Below are 17990 nucleotides of genomic sequence, written 5' to 3' on the forward strand. Positions count from 1 at the left end.
GGAGTGAAGGTGGAGGTAGAATGTAGATTGAGAGAAGCGAGTAAATGCCTTGGTGGATTAAAGAGTGTAATGAGGAATAGACATTTGGGAATGGATGCAAAGAGGAGACTGTATGAAGGAGTGATTGTGCCAACAGCACTGTATGGGGCAGAAACGTGGAACATAAGAGAAGAAGAGAGAAGGAGTTTGAATGTGTTTGAGATGAGGTGTCTGAGAAGTATGGTGGGGGTTACTAGGCTAGATAGAGTGAGAAATGAGGAGGTGAGGAGGAGAACAGGGGTGAAAAAGGAGCTGGGAGATAGGGTTGATGAAAGAATATTAGGATGGTTTGGACACATGGAAAGAATGAGTGAAGAAAGACTAGTAAAAGAGGTATGGAAGGCAGATGTGGAGGGAGTGAACATGAGGGGACGTCCTAGGATGAGGTGGATGGATGGGGTGAAGGGGGCTTTGGGGAAGAGGGGAATGTCTGTTGAGGAAGGAAGGGAGAGGACGGAACACAGAGGTGAGTGGAGAATGGTTGTATATGGATGATGTTGTGATTGCATGAGGAGGAATGGGCAGGGGGGTGGGGGTGGGGTAGTATGTGTGAGTAAATTTTGACGCAGCCCGAAGGGATTTCTCCCCGTCCTCTCCTTATATGCAAGGGGGGACGGAGAGGGGGGGTCGCTGATTAAATGAAGCGGCCTCGCTGTGGATGTGCTGTGTCTTGTGACACTGCTTCTGACCCAGGGCGGTGGGCAGGGTGCAGGGATGACCCGTCATCCAGGAGGTGCTCAGATGAGAGGGAGGGTGGGAGGGGTGTGGAGTGTATGTAGGGATGAAATGGGTGGGAGTGTTTTTTTTATGCCTTTCCCTTTTTGGCTACCTCCCTTGCAAGGGGGAAAAAGCCTTGGTATATGTATGTATTTATGTATATCATTAACCCCTTGAGTACCGGATGTGTGTTTTGTGACACTTGTGTGTCACGGCTGAGTGCACCCGCCAGGAACCGAGCGTGCTTCCCGTGACACGCATGTGTCACAGTTATAAGGTGTGTGTATTGAGGGCTCTCAAGGCCTCGGTTTCTAGGTTATTTCTACCCACGTGGTGGCAAGTGTCTGTGTTTACAAACATAAGGCTCCAGCCATTCGTGGGACGGTTCGAAATGTTTGTTTACGTAAGGTTGACGGGTCGGTAGCGAAAGGGTAAATATATATATAGCAAACATTATTGGGGCCAAAGCTGTTCTTTGTGGAACTCCACTAATCACTTCATCCCAATTAGAATGTTTCTTATCACCACTCGTTTTTCTTTCATGCAAGAAGTCTTCCATCCACTTAAGCAGTTTGTCCTGTATTCCTCCTGCAGTTTCTAATATCTTTAGCAATTTCTTATGTGGTACCTTATCAAAAGCTTTTTTCAGGTCTAGAAATGCACAATGAGCCCATCCATCTCTTTCTTGTATTACATCTATTAGTCTTGAATAGAAACACATCAGGTTTGTGAGACATGATCTTCCTTGTCTCAATCTAAATTGCCTTGGATTTGGTACATTGTTTTTTTCCAAATGCCTTACTCATCTAATTTTGATCATTCTTTCACAAATTTTTGCTACTGTATGTGTAAGAGAGACTGGTCTATAATTAGTAGGGTCTTCCTTGTTTGCCCCTTTATATAATGGTACTATATTTGCTCTTTTCTAATCTTCTGGAACTTTTCCTTCTTTCATTGAACTGCTTATTAGACTATGTATTTTGTCTGTTAGTTCATTCCTGCATTCTCTCAAAATCCAGTTTGCCATTTCATCTTGTCAATGTGATTTTCTAACATCGAGATTACTCAAGTGATTCATTATTTCTTTCCTTGTTACTTCTATCTCTTTCATAGGGAGGACTTTCTTCTCCCACGTGGCATCTCTAAGTTGCATGTTCTCCCTCATAAACACTGATTTAAAATGCTTGTTCATAATTTCTGCCATTTCTATTTCCTCTGTGTATTGAATTCCTCCTTGTCATAGTTTCACTAAATCTTGTTTGTTTTTCAGTTTGTTGTTTACAAATCTATAAAATAGTTTTGGTTGATCTTTACATTTTTCTATGACATCTTTTTTTATTTTCTCTTCTTCTCTGTGCACTTGTACATATTGATTTCCATAAATATATATTTTTCAAGTCTTTTGTCTTTCTTCCATTTGATCCAAACTGTATCCCTTTTGTCTTTTAACTCCCTACATCTTCTGTTGTACCAACACTTTACATGTCCTTTTTCGTGTTTTTGTCTAGGAACATACTTTTCTACTCCTTTATAAATTTTTGTCAAACTTTTCCATTTCTCTTCTGTTGTTTCCTCCTTGTGTATCCTTTCCCAGTCTGGTTTTTTAGAAAATTATCTTATTTTATCAATTTTTTTTCCATACATCAATCTTTCCTATCTGTATTGTTCATTTTTCCCATGTATTTTTCCTCATTTAGTTCCAGTTCAACTAATATGTGGCCACTTTTATGTAGTGGTGTCTTATATTCAATCTTTTCCACTATTTCAGGTTCTGATGTGATTATTAGGTCCAGTTCTTCCTCATTTCTATACCTAGTATTCCTTGTATCCATTATGTCATTGTATGTTCTATAATCATATCAAGTAGTACATTTCCCCATAGGTTGTCTCCCCTTTTCACTGTCATCTCTTCCCAGCAGAATTCTTTGTAATTCAATCCACCCATTATAATTATTCCTCCATCTTCCATTATCTTGTTTAGTGTTATCCTTGTGTCTTCTAACATATTTTTGTGTTCTCTCTCTTCCCACGAAGCTGTTTTAGGAGGCACATAATTTACCACAAACCTCCTGCTCTTCTTGTCCCTGTCCTCTATTTCCAGCATAATCATCTCCACTCTATTCTTTTCATATGTAACATTCCTCACATTTATATCCTTCTTAGTCGAGAACATAACTCCACCCCCTTGATTTACTTCTCTGTTTTTAATCCAATAATTATATGTGTCATGTCCAACACTATTGAGTGGTAATGGACCTTTAAATTTTGTCTCTACAATTCCCATTATATCCAGTTCATTTTCCTTCAGGTAATCATTCAGTTCATTCAAGCCTGTTATCTATATTTGTGAAAGACACTTTTAATTTTCTGTTACCTCTATCCTGTTTTTTTTTTCCTTCTATTTTTATCTACTATGAACAATTTCCTCACTTTCATGTCCACTACTCTCCAATAGAATTTCTCTTTGTCTGACTCTGTTCTGTTCTCGTTTTTTCCTTAGCTTAGATTCTTTTTATTTTCTCATCCTATCTTTCCTGTTTATTTATCTTTCTTATTATTCATACCTGTTTATACTGATCACTTTCTGCTAGTTTCCCTGTTTTTGATAAGACATTCTCTGCTGTTGTTTGTGACCTGAATTTAACCTTAATTGGTCTGGTCTTGTCTATATTATATTTCATCAGTCTATATCTTCAACTTCTTTCTCTATTTCTTGTTCATCTTCTTGAACTATTTTTAATACCTTGTTTACTTTTTCCTTCTCCTTTACTCTTGTAATCCTATTTGGATTATGCTTCTCCTCCATTCCTAATATAATTATACATTTCTTTTTATCTGCTAAATCTCTTACTATATTCTCCTTCTCTCACAACACTTTAATAACTGTGTCCTTAGTTTGTTCTTTCATCTGTTGTTTCACTATATCTCTAAATTCAATTTTGTTATTCGCTTGGTCTTTTTTCCAACCATTTACCTCTTTTGCTATGGACTCTTTATTCTCTTTATTCTTCTTCTTCAATTCCTCATTTTCATCATTTACTTCTTGTAACTGTCTTTTTAATTCTATTTCATTAGTTAGGTTTTGATTTTCCTTGTTTAGTTCTTCCTGTTTATTAACTCTTTCTGTAATTAATGTGAGTTGGCTAAACCTAACCCCCCATGCTTTGTTAATTTTTGTTAGTTACTCCTCTAGACTTACTAGTTGGGGAAGGTTGTCATCTCCTCCCTCATTAAATCCATAGAAGTAATTATCTCCTCTTTCTATTGAGTTGCTCTTATCTATGTTCCTACTCTTAATACTTTTGCTCACCTGTTCAGCCTTGGCTGTGTCGTCTGCACACCTTTTGTTTACACCCCTTTTGACTTCTAAGGCCCGTTCCTCACCTTCCTCACCTTCCTCATTTCCTTCCATTTTCCTCAGTAATCCCACCCCTTCTCCTTTTGCTTCACCTGCCCACTACACCACAAGCTTTCACCTTCCCTACTAATACAACACAGGTACTTCCTCCTCGCTGATATCCACGAAAATTGCATTTTTTCTGGAGTTCCAATCTTTGCTGTCAATATGACGTGTATTTACCTAGTTGTATTTTATGGGAAGGGGAGCTATGCTCGTGGTGTACTGTCTTCATATCTCATTTTATCTTGCCTGTTTTTAAATTTGTGTATCGTTTTTGCACACACCACATTTTCATCTAACCTGTTCCAAACGTCTATTATTCTGTGGGAAAAGCTGTTCTTTTTCAAGTCTCATCTATAATTGTCTTTTTTTTTCTTTCCATGTCCTCTTGTAGCTCTACTTCCCATTTTATTAGATCCTCTCTATCAATAATTTCTATGCCTTTCATGATTCTATAAATAGTTATCAAGTCTCCTCTCTCTCTTTGCTCTCATGTGTGTAGCTCAAGTTTTGCCAGCATCTCCTCATATGATAGTTCTCAGAGCGTTGGTGCCAATTTTGTAATTGCTCCTTGTATTCTTTCAAGTTTTGTTATACATTTTTTTGTACTTGGTGACCACGTCGTCGCTGCATACCCCAATTTTGGTCTTATCAAAGTGACTAGTATTTTCTTCACCATTTCTACGTCCAGGTATGTAAATGCCCCTTTGAATGATCTTATTAAGTTATAAGTTTCTCCAAAATTTTTGTTTATATGTTTCTCAGGGGACATATTCATAATAATGACTCCCAGGTCCTTCTCATTTTCCACTTTTTTAATTTCTGCCTCTCAATTTATATGATCCCACTATTCTTTTTTTTGGTTCTTCCAAATTCCATTATACTACACTTCTTAATATTGAATTCCGTCTCCCACTTCCTACTCCATTCCCATACTTTATTGAGATCACTCTGCAGCGACTCACAATCTTCTACAGTGTTCACTTTTTTCAACAGTTTTGAATCATCTGCAAAGAAGCTCATATAACTTTCAATTTTGTTGTCCATATCATTAATATACAGTGGCCGCGAAAAGTTTGGGCGCAAAATTATAGGCGGCCAAACTTTCTGCTAAACTCAAAACATGCGAAAAATACAACTTTTCGCTATTTTTCAATGCTAGCATTTGTACCCGTATTTAGCCGAGACAATACGCACTACTTGGCAACTCTGTTTAGGCGCACTCGATGTCACGTGGAGTCAGTTTCTAAACATCTCTCACGGGGAGTAGACTTTTTTTTGCGGTGGTCTCTGTTTTTGTGCCTTGATATCTCCGTAATGGGAAGTGGTAAAGAGCTGGAAAGAGACACAGTTGTTACAATCATAACCCTCTATAAGGAGGGTTATAAGTGTAAAGATATTGGTACTCGTGTGGGAATTGGAGTGCGTCAAGTGCAAAAGTGGACCAAGAAATTTCGAGACGGAGGAAGTGACATCATTCCTACTCCAAAGCATCGCTCTGGTCGGCCAAGGAAGATATCAAATCGTACTTCTACGGTTATTAGGAGGCAGTTAGATAAAGATCCAATGCTCACAGCTCAAAAACTGAAAGAAAATAACCCTGCACTGCTGCATGATGTGTCTGTAAGATGTATTTCTGATCATTTAGCCAAAGATTTACAATACCGTAGTCGCTGTGCTAAAGTTCTTCCCTTCCTAAGTGCAAAAAACATACATGATTGCATAGCATTTTGCAAGAAATATAAGGTCTGGTCCTTAGAAGACTGGGAACGAGTATTGTGGAGTGATGAGTCAACGTTTGTGGTGTCGTCGGGCTGCAGGTCGAAGCGTGTGAGGCGCCCCAGGGGGTCTGACCCTAATGACCCTCGCTATACAGCTAAAGTGGTGAAACATGCTGCAAGTGTTATGGTGTGGGGATGCTTTGCATTTGGTGGAGTTGGCAATTTAGTGTTTCTTGCACAAAATGAGAGTGTAAATCAGCACACTTATTTCGAGTTATTGTGTGATAACCTGCCTGAAAGTTTTGAAAAGTGCAATGCTAGTTGGTTTATGCAGGACGGAGCTCCTGCTCACACAGCTCGGTCTGTTACCCAATGGTTAGAAGACTGGTGTTGATTACTTCAAAAAATGGCCTGGAAATTCTCCAGACCTAAATCCCATTGAGCACGTATGGCATATAATTAAAAAAACAGCTTCAAGATCGTGACATCTCCACTGTAGCTAAGCTAAAAACAGAAATACAGGATATTTGGGATAATATCATTCCTCAACACGTACAAAACCTGGCAAGATGCATCCCGGCACGTTTGGAGAAGGTCATAAAGCTTAAAGGAAAATCGCTTGGTAAATAAAGTATGTAATAAGCCATTTATAGGTCTTTAAATGATTATTTAAATGTCACAAGTGTTTACATTTGTGTCTCGTTAATTACGCGCCCAAACTTTTCGCGGCCACTGTATATATATAGCAAACATTATTGGGGCCAAAGCTGTTCCTTGCGGAACTCTACTATTCACTCCATCCCAATTAGAATGTTTGTCTCTTATCACCACTCATTTTTCTTTCGTGCAAGAAGTCTTCCATCCACTTAAGCAGTTTGCCCTGTATTCCTCCTGCAGTTTCTAATATCTTTAGCAATTTCTTATGTGGCACCTTATCAAAAGCTTTTTTCAGGTCTAGAAATGCACAATCAGCCCATCCATCTCTTTCTTGTATTATATCTATTAGTCTTGAATAGACACACATCAAGTTTGTGACACACACACATGACAGTCAAAGTGACAGTGAAGTTTGGAACTCCAGTAAAACTTCAAATTTCATGGATCCTAATGATGAGGGAATACCTGTGTTGTATTAGTAAGGAAGGGGAAAGCTCATGGTGTAGTGGGAAGTTGAAGAAAAAGGAGAAGGGGTGGGACTACTGAGGAAAATGGAAGGAAATGAGGAAGGGGACGAACGGGCCCTGGAAATCAGAAGGAATGTCAGAAAGAGGTGCAGAGACGATAGAAGTGAAGTCGAAGATATTAGTAAAAATGTAAAAATTAGAAATATATATAAGAGCAGTGCAATGCAAAGTGAAGATAATTATTTCTATGGATTTGATGAGGGAGGAGATGAAAACCTTCCCCAATTAACAAGTCAAGAGGAAAAACTAGAGAAAATGAACGAACAGTAAGAGGTTAAGTTCAGTCAACTTACATGAATTACACAGAGAGTTGATAAATTGGAAGAACTAAAGAAGGAAAATCAAAGCCTAAATAATGAAATAGAAGAATTAAAAAGACAGTTAAAAGAAGTAAAGGATGAGAATGAGGAATTAAAGAATAATAATAAAGACAATAAAGAGTCCATAGCAAAAGAGGTACAGGGTTGGAAAAAAGTCCAAGAGAACAACAAAATTGAATTTAGATATATAGTGAAGCAACAGATGAAAGAACAAACCAAAGACACAGTTATTAAAGTGATGAGAGAGAAGGAGTATAGTAAGAGACTTAGCAGATAAAAAGAAATGTATAATTATATTAGGGATGGAAGAGAAGCATAATCCAAATAGGACTACAAGAGTAAAGGAGGTGAAGAAAAAAGTAAAGAAGATATTAGTAGTTCAAGATGAACAAGAAACAGGGAGAAAAATTGAAGAAATATATAGAATAGGGAAATACAATATAAATAAGACCAGACCAATTAAGGTTAAACTCAGGTCACAAATGACAGAAGAGAATATAAAAAACAGGGAAACTAGCAAAAAGTGATCTATGTAAACAGGTATGGATAAAAAAGATGAATAAAGGGGAAAGAGAGGAAGAGAAAACAAGAAGAATAGAAGCTAAGGAAAAAAAAAACGAGAACAGAACAGAATCAGACAAACAACAGCAGAGAATGTTTTATCAAAAACATGGAAACTAGCAAATAGTGATCAGTATAAACAGGTATAGATAAAAAGAGAAATGAATGTAGAGGAAAAACAGGAAGAAAAACAAAAAGAATAGAAGCTAAGGAAAAAACGAGAACAGAACAGAATCACACAAACAACAGCAGAGAATGTTTTATCAAAAACATGGAAACTAGCAAATAGTGATCAGTATAAACAGGTATGGATAAAAAGAGAAATGAATATAGAGGAAAAACAGAAAAAAAAAATGGAAGCTAAGGAAAAAACGAGAGTAGAACAGAGTCAAAGAAAAATTCTATTGGAGAGTAGTGGATATGAAAGTGAGAAAATGGTAGAGAAAAACAGAAGGGAAACAGAAAACAAACAGGATGGAGGTAACAGAAAATTAAAAGTGCCTTACATAAATATAGATGGCTTAATAACAGGCTTGAATGAACTGAATGATTACCTGAAGGAAAAAGAACCTTACATAATGGGAATTGTAGAGACAAAATTTGAAGGTCCTACCACCCAATAGTGTAGGACATGGTGCATATAATTATTGGATTAGAAACAGAGAGGTAAAACAAGGGGGTGGAGTTGTGTTCCTGACTAAGAACAATATAAGTGTGAGGAATGTTACATATGGAAAGAATAGAGTAGAGATGATTATGATGGAAATGGAGGACAGGGATAGAAAGAGCAGGAAGTTTGTGGTAAATTATGTGCCTCCTAAAACAGCTTTGTGGGAAGAGAGAGAACACAAAAATATGTTAGAAGACACAAGGATAACACTAAATAAGATAATGAAAGATGGAGGAAGAAGATTTATAATGAGTGACTTTAATTGTAAAGGGAGGAGATGACAGTGAAGGGTGGAGACGACCTATGGGGAAATGTACTTGATATGATTATAGAACATACAATGACACAATGGATACAAGAGAATACTAGGTACAGAAACGAGGAAGAACCATAGAGACTGGACCTAATAATCACATCAGAACCTGAAATAGTGGACAAGATTGAATATAAAATGCCAATAAGTAAAAGTGACCACATATTGGTTGAACTGGAACTAAATGAAGAAAAATACATGGTTAAAAAAACAAGAATACATAAAGGGAAGATATATGTATGGAAAAACAAATTTTGATAAAATACAACTAGGTAAATCCATGATCTTCCTTGTCTAAATCGAAATTGCCTTGAATTTACCAGTGTTTTTTTTTTTTTCCAAATGATTTACTCATCTAATTTTGATAATTCTTTCACATATTTTTGCTACTGTACTTGTAAGAGAGATTGGTCTATAGTTAGTAGGGTCTTCCAATTGTTTCCCCCTTTATATATTGGTACTATATTTGTTCTTTTGCAGTCTTCTGGAACTTTTTCTTCTTTCAATGAACTGTTTATTAGACTATGCATTTTGTTAGTTCGTCCCTGCATTCTCATAAAATCCAGTTTGCCATTTCATCTGGACCATGGAATTTTCTAACATCGAGATTACTCAAGTGATTCATTATATCTTTCCTTGTTCTCTCTCTTTCATAGGGAGGACTTTCTCCTCCCACTCGACATCTCTTAATTGTATGTTCTCCCTCGTAAACACTGATTTAAATGCTTGTTCATAATTTCTGCCATTTCTATTTCCTCTGTGTATTCTATTCCTCCTTGTAGTTTTACTAAATCTTGTTTGTTTTTTAGGTTGTTTACAAATCTATAAGATAGTTTTGGTTGATCTTTACATTTTTCTATGACATCCTTTTTGTATTTTTTCTTTTCTTCTCTATGCACCTGTACATATTGGTTTCTATAGCCGGTATATATTTTCCATTTGTCAGGTTTTTTGTCTTTCCTCCATGTTATCCAAGCTTTATCCCTTTTGTCTTTTAACTCTCTACATCTCTTGTACCAACATTTTACATATCCTTTTTCTTGTTTTTGTCTTGGAACATACTTTTTTACTCCTTATAAATTTTTGTCAAAATTTTCCATTTCTCCTCTACTTTTGTTTCCTCCTTGTGTATCCTTTCCCAGTCTGCTTTGGAAATATTCTCTCTATCTTATAAAAAAAAAAAAAAAAAAAAAATCCATACTTCAATCTTCCCTTTCTATATTGTTCATTTTTTCCCATGTATTTTTCTTCATTTAGTTCCAGTTCAACCAATATGTGGTCACTTTTACTTATTGGTGTCTTATATTTAATCTTGTCCACTATTTCAAGTTCTGATGTGATTATTAGGTCCAGTCTCAATGGTTCTTCATTTCAATACCTAGTATTCTCTTGTATCCATTGTGTCATTGTATGTTCTATATTCATATCAAGTACAGTAGTACATTTCCCCATAGGTCATCTTCACCCTTCACTGTTATCTCTTCCCAGCAGATTTCTTTACAATTCAAGTCACGCATTATAACTTTTCTTCTTCCATTTTTCATCATCTTATTTGTGTTATCCTTGTGTCTACTAACATATTTTTGTGTTCTCTCTCTTCCCACGAAGTCGTTTTAGGAGGCACATAATTTACCACAAACTTCCTACTCTTCCCATCCCTGTCCTCCACTTCCATCATAATCATCTCTACTCTATTCTTTCCATATGTAACATTCCTCACATTTATGTCCTTCTTAGTCAGGAACATAACTCCACCCCCTTGTTTTACCTCTCTGTTTCTAATCCAGTAATTATATGCACCATGTCCTACACTGTTGGGTGGTAGTGGACCTTTCAATTTTGTCTCTACAATTCCCATTATGTCAGGTTATTTTTCCTTCGGGTAATCATTCAATTCATTCAAGCTTGTTATTAAGCCATCTATATTTGTGTAAGACACTTTTAATTTTCTGCTACCTCCATCCTGTTTTCTGTTTCCCTTCTGTTTTTCTCTGCTATGAACCATTTCCTCACTTTCATATCCACTACTCTCCAATAGAATTTCTCTTTGTCTGACTCTGTTCTGTTCTCGTTTTTTCCTTAGCTTCTATTCTTTTTGTTTTCTCTTCCTCTCTTTCCTCTTTATTTATCTCTTTTTATCCATACCTGTTTATATAGATCACTTTTTGCTAGTTTCCCTGTTTTTGATAAGGTATTCTCTGCTATCGTTTGTGACCTGAATTTAACCTTAATTTGTGTGGTCTTATCTGTATTATATTTCCCTATTCTATATATTTTTTTAAATTTCTTTCCCTGTTTCTTGTTCATCTTCTTGAACTACTTCTAATATCTTGTTTACTTTTTCCTTCTCCTTTACTATTTGGATTATGCTTCTCTTCCAACCCTAATATAATTATACTTTTCTTTTTGTCTGCTAAGTCTCTTACTATATTCTTCTCTCTCATCACTTTAATAACTGTGTTCTTAGTTTGTTCTTTCATCTGTTGTTTCACTATATCTCTAAATTCAATTTTGTTGTTCTCTTGGACTTTTCTCCAACCCTGTACCTCTTTTGCTATGGACTCTTTATTGTCTTTATTATTCTTCTTTAATTCCTCATTCTCATCCTCTACTTCTTTTAACTGTCTTTTTGATTCTTCTATTTCATTATTTAGGCTTTGATTTTCCTTTAGTTCTTCCAATTTATCAACTCTTTGTGTAATCCGTGTAAGTTGACTGAACCTAACCTCCTACTGTTCATTCATTTTTGCTAGTTTTTCCTCTAGACTTGCTAATCAGGGGAGATTGTCATCTCCTCCCTCATTAAATCCATAGAAATAATTATCTTCACCTTCCATTGTGCTGCTCCTATCTATATTTCTAATTTTTACATTTTTACTAATCTCTTTGATTTCTCCTCTGTCGTCTGCGCATCTCATGTTGACATTTCTTCTGACGTCCGGGGCCCATTCATCCCCTTCCTCATTTTCTTCCATTTTCCTCAGTAATCCCTCCCTTTCTCCTTTTTCTTCACATTCCCACTACACCACGAGCTTTCCCCTTTCCTACTAATACAACACAGGTACTCCCTCATTGTTGAGATCCCTGAAAATTGTATTTTTTTCTAGTCTGATATTTGCTGTCACCTCGACTGTTGTGTGTGTGTGTATTTACCTAGTTGTATTTTACGGGAAGGGTAGCTATGCTTGTGGTGTCCCGTCTCCATATCTCATTTTATCTAGAGTGTTTTTAAATATGTGTATCATTTTTGCACACACCACATTCTCATCTAACCTGTTCCAAACATCTATTATCCAGTGGGGAAAGCTGTTCTTTTTCAGGTCTCTTCTATAATTGTCTTGATTTTCTTTCCATTTTCTTATGTATCTCTACCATCCCATTTTATTAGATCCTCTCTATCAATAATTTCCATGCCTTTCATGATTCTATGAATAGTTATCAAGTCTCATCTCTCTCTTCTTTGCTCCAGTGTGTGTAGTTCAAGTTTTGCTAGCCTCTCCTCATATGATAGTTCTGAGAGCATTGGTGCCAATTTCATAATTGCTCTTTGTATTCCTTTAAGTTTTGTTATACATTTTTTTGTACTTGGTGACTACGTCGTTGCTGCATACTCCAATTTTGGTCTTATCAAAGTGACTAGTATTTTCTTCACCATTTCTTTGTCCAGGTATGTAAATGCCACATTGATTGATCTTAGTAAATTATAAGTTTCTCAAAAAATTTTGTTTATATGTTTCTCAGGGGACATATTATTTGTAATAATGACTCCTAGGTCCTCTTTTTCCACTTTTTTAATTTCTTCCTCTCCCAATGTATATAATCCCACTATTTTTCTTTGGCTTCCAAATTCCATTATGCTACACTTTTTAATGTTGAATTCCATCTCCCACTTCCTACTTCATTCACATACTTTATTGAGATCACTCTGCAGCGACTCACAATCTTCTTTGGTGTTCACTTTTTTCAACATTTTTGCATCATCTGCAAAAAAGCTCATATAACTTTCGATCCCTTCATCCATATCATTAATATATATAGCAAACATTATTGGGGTCAAAACTGTTTCTTGTGGAACTCCACCAATCACCTCATCACAATTGGAATGTTTGTCTCTTATCACCACTCTCATTTTCCTTTCATGCTAGAAGTGTTCCATCCACTTCAGCAGTTTGTCCTGTATTTCTCCTGTAGTTTCTAATTTCTTTAGCAATTTTGTATGTGGCACCTTATCAAAAGCTTTTTTTCAGGTCTAGAAATGCACAATCAGCCTATCCATCTCTTTCCTGTATTATATCTATTAGTCATGAATAGGAACACATCAAAGTCGGTAAATATATGATCTTCCTTGTCTAACTCCAAACTGCCTCGGGTTTAGTACATTGTTTTTTCCCAAATGCTTTACCCATCTAATTTTGATCATTCTTTCACAAAGTTTAGCTACCGTACTTGTAAGAGAGACCGGTGTATATTTTGTAGGGTCTTCCTTGTTTCCCCCCTTATGTATTGGTACTATATTTCCTCTTTTCCAATCTAGAACTTTTCCCTCCTTCAATGAACTGCTTATTAAACTATTTTTTTTGTCTGTTAGTTCGTCCCTGGATTCTCTCAAAATCTAGTTTGCCATTTCATCTGGACCATGCGATTTTCTTACATCGAGATTACTCAAGTGATTCATCATTTCATTCCTTGTTACTTCTGTCTCTTTCATAGGGGGACTTTCCCCTCACACTTGACATCTCTAAGTTGTATGTTCTCCCTCGTAAACACTGATTTCAAATGCTTGTTCATGATTTCTGCCATTTCTATTTCCTCTGTGTATTGAATTCCTCCTTGTCATAGTTTCACTAAGTTCTTGTTTGTTTTTCAGTTTGTTGGTTAAAGAAAATGGAGAAAAGTGGGAGGTGAGCCTGCTGTTGTTTGCGGACAACACTGCACTTGTGGCAGGATCGGAGGAGGGAGTGAGGAAGTTGGCGACAGAATTCGGGAGAGTGTGTGAAAGAAGAAAGCTGAAGATAAATGTGGGTAAAAGTAAGGTGATGAGATGTACATGGGGTGAAAATGGCAGCAGACTGGTAGTGAGCATTAAGGGAGAGCGACTGGAGGAAGTAGATAGTTTTAGATACTTGGGTGCAAATGTGGCAGGAAAAGGTGGAGTGGAGGTGGAGGTAGAATGTAGATTGAGAGAAGCGAGTAAATGCCTTGGTGGATTGAAAAGTGTAATGAGAAATAGACATTTGGGAATGGATGCTAAGAGGAGACTGTATGAAGGAGTGATTGTGCCAACAGCACTGTATGGGGCAGAAACATGGAACATAAGAGAAGAAAAGAGAAGGAGCTTGAATGTGTTTGAGATGAGGTGTCTGAGAAGTATGATAGGGGTTACTAGGCTGGATAGAGTGAGAAATGAGGAGGTGAGGAGGAGAACAGGGGTGGAAAGGGAGCTGGGAGATAGGGTTGATGAAAGAGTATTAGGATGGTTTGGACACATGGAAAGAATGAATGAAGAAAGACTAGTAAAAGAGGTATGGGAGGCAGATGTGGAGGGAGTGAACATGAGGGGACGTCCTAGGATGAGATGGATGGATGGGGTGAAGGGGGCTTTGGGGAAGAACGGGAGAGGACAGAAGACAGGGGTGAATGGAGAATGGTTGTATATGGATGATGTGATGCATAAGGTGGATTGGGTGGGGGGATGGGGGGTGAGGTAGTATGTGTGAGCAAAATGTGACGCAGCCCAAAGGGATTTCTCCCCGTCTTCTCTTCTTCTGCATGGTTGGACGGAGAAGGGGGGGTCGCCGATTTAATGAAGCGGCCTTGCTGTGAATGTGCTGTGTCTTGCGACACTGCTTCTGACCCAGGGCAGTGGACAGGGTGCAGGGATGACCTGTCATCCAGGAGGTGCTAAGATAAGAGGGAGGGTGGAGGGGAATAGAGTGTATTTAGGGATGGAATGGGTGGGAGTGATTTTATGCCTTTTCCTTTTTGGCTACCTCCCTTGTAAGGGGGAAAAAGCCTTGGTATATGGATATATGTATGTTTACAAATCTATAAAATAGTTTTGGTTGATCTTTACATTTTTCTATGACATACTTTTCGCATTTTCTCTTTTCTTCTCTGCGCACTTGTACATATTCATTTCTATAACCAGTATATATTTTCCATTGTTCAGGTTTTTTGTCTTTCCTCCATATTATCCAAGCTTTATCCTATTTGGAGATGGTTAAAGAAAATGGAGAAAAGTGGGAAATAAGCCAGTTGTTGTTTGTTGATAACACTGCACTTGTAGCAGGATCAGAGGAGGGATTGAGGAAGTTAATGACAGAGTTTGAGAAGGTATGTGAAAGAAGGAAGCTGAAGATAAATGTTGGCAAAAGTAAGGTGATGAGATGTACAGCAGGCTGGAAGTGAACATTAAGGGAGAGAGACTGGAGAAAGTGGATAGTTTTAGATACTTGGGTGCAAATGTTGCAGGAAATGGAGGAGTGAGGGTGGAGGTAGAATGTAGATTGAGAGAAGCGAGTAAATGCCTTGGTGGATTAAAAAGTGTAATGGGAAATGGACATCTGGGAATGGATGCTAAGAGGAGGTTATATGAAGGAGTGATTGTGCCGACAGCACTGTACGGGGCAGAAACATGGAACATAAGAGAGGAAGAGAGAAAGAGTTTGAATGTGTTTGAGAAGTATGATGGGGGTTACTAGGCTGGATAGAGTGAGAAATGAGGAGGTGAGGAGGAGGACAGGGGTGGAAAGGGAGCTGGGAGATAGGGTTGATGAAAGAGTATTAGGATGGTTTGGACACATGGAAAGAATGAGTGAAGAAAGACTAGTAAAAGATGTGTGGAAGGCAGAGGTGGAAGAAGTGAATATGAGGGGACAAAAGACAGGGGTGAATGGAGAAGGGTTGTGTATGGATGATGCTGTGATGCATGAGGGGGAGTAGGTGGGGGAAGGGGGGTGAGGAAGTATGTATGAAAAATAATTTGATGCAGCCTGAAGGAATTTCTCCCCGTCTTCTCTTCTGCATGGGGGGATGGAGAAGGGGGGTCGCTGAATTAATGAAGCGGCCTTGCTGTGGATGTGCTGTCATGTGATGACCCTTCATCTAGGAGGTGCCAAGATGAGAGGGAGGGAAAGAGGGTGCAATATGTAGGGGATGGAATGGGTGGGAGTGGTTTCTGTGCCTTTTTCTTTGTGACTAACCCCCCCCCCCCCCAAATGTAAGGAGGAAAAAGCCTTTGGTATATGTATGTATGTATCTTCTAACTCTACATCTTTTGTTGTACCAACATTTTACATATCCTTTTTCTTGTTTTTGTCTAGGAACATACTTTTCCATTCCTTCCTTAATTTTTGTCAAAACTTTAAATTTCTCTTCTGCCGGTGTTTCCTCTTTGTATATCCTTTCCCAGTCTGCTTTTTTATTTTTTTTTTCTCATATCAATTTTTTTTTCCATACATCATTCTTCCCTTTCTATATTGCTTGTTTTTTCCCATATATTTCTCTTCATTTAGTTCCAGTTCAACTGATATGTGGTCACTTTTACTTAGTGGTGTCTTACATTCAATCTTGTCCACTATTTCAGGTTCTGATGTGATTATTAGGTTCAGTTTTGATGGCTCTTCCTAATTTCTATACCTAGTAGTCTCTTGTATCCATTGTGTCATTGTATGTTCTATAATCATATCAAGTAGTACATTTCCCCATAGGTCATCTCTACCCTTCACTGTCATCTCTTCCCAGCAGATTTCTTTACAATTAGTCACCCATTATAACTCTTCTTCCTCCATCTTCCATTGTCTTATTTAGTGTTATCCTTGTATCTTCTAAAATATTCTTGTGATCTTTCTCTTCCCACGAAGCCATTTTAGGAGGCACATAATTTACACAAACTTTCTGCTCTTCTTGTTCCTGTCCTCTATTTCCATCATAATCATTTCCACTCTATTATTTCCATGTGTAAAATTCCTCACATTTATATCCTTCTTAGTCAGGAACATAACTCCACCTTGTTTTACATCTCTGTTTCTAATCCAGTGATTATATACACCATGTCCTACACTGTTGGGTGGTAATGGATCTTTAAATTTTGTCTCCACAATTCCAAGCATGTCGGGTTCTTTTTCCTTCAGGTAATCATTCAGTTCATTCAAGCCTGTTATTAATCCATCTATATTTGTGAAGGACACTTTTAATTTTCTGTTACCTCCATTCTGTTTTCTGTTTCCCTTCTGTTTTTCTCTGCTATGAACCATTTCCTCACTTTCATATCCACTACTCTCCAATAGAATTTCTCTTTGACTGTTCTGTTCTCGTTTTTTCCTTAGCTTCGATTTTTTTTTTCTCTTCCTCTCTTTCCTCTTTATTCATTTCTCTTTTTATCCATACCTGTTTGTACTGATCACTTTCTGCTAGTTTTATTGTTTCTGATGATACATTCTCTGCTGTCATTTGTGACCTGAATTTAACCTTAATTGGTCTGGTCTTGTCTATACTGTATTTCCCCAACCTATATATTTCTTCAATTTCTTTCCCTATTTCCTGTACATCTTGAAATATTTTTAATACCTTGTTCACTCTTTCTCCTCTCTTACCCTTGTAGTTCTATTTGTGTTATGGTTCTCTTCCAGTCCTAATATAATTATATATTTCTTTATATCTGCTAAGTCTCTTAATGACGAGTCATCCCTGCACCTTGTCCACTGCCCTGGGTCAGAAGCAGTGTCGCAAGACACAGCACATCCACAGCAAGGCCGCTTCATTAAATCGGCGACGCCCCCCTCTCCGTCCCCCCATTGCATAAATGAGAGGACGGGGAGAAATCCCTTCGGGCTGCGTCAAAATTTTGCTCACACATACTACCTCACCCCCCATCCACCTGCTCATTCCACCTCATGCAATCACAACATCGTCCATATACAACCATTCTCCATTCACCCCTGTCTTCTGTCCTCTCCCGTCCTTCCTCAACAGACATTCCCCTCTTCCCCAAAGCCCCCTTCACCCCATCCATCCACCTCATCCTAGGACGTCCCCTCATGTTCACTCCCTCCACATCTGCCTTC

At 37.7% G+C, this 17990-nt stretch overlaps 1 protein-coding gene across 10 annotated transcripts in view; it reads left to right on the top strand.

The window, feature by feature from the left end:
• Positions 1-17990, top strand: part of PTPMT1 (protein tyrosine phosphatase, mitochondrial 1) — a 108084-nt gene that overhangs the window by 20947 nt on the left and 69147 nt on the right. Inside the window, exon 2 of one of the 10 annotated variants that reach the window (XM_076187455.1) lies at positions 13793-13826. The exons of 8 other annotated variants lie outside the window; for them this stretch is intronic. The gene's annotated coding sequence lies outside the window, so the exon portion shown is untranslated. One more of the 10 variants, XM_076187456.1, reaches the window with a different exon arrangement.

Source organism: Oratosquilla oratoria, chromosome 6 (assembly GCF_046742065.1).
Source record: "Oratosquilla oratoria isolate Oo_2021 chromosome 6, ASM4674206v1, whole genome shotgun sequence".
Taxonomy (NCBI): domain Eukaryota; kingdom Metazoa; phylum Arthropoda; class Malacostraca; order Stomatopoda; family Squillidae; genus Oratosquilla; species Oratosquilla oratoria.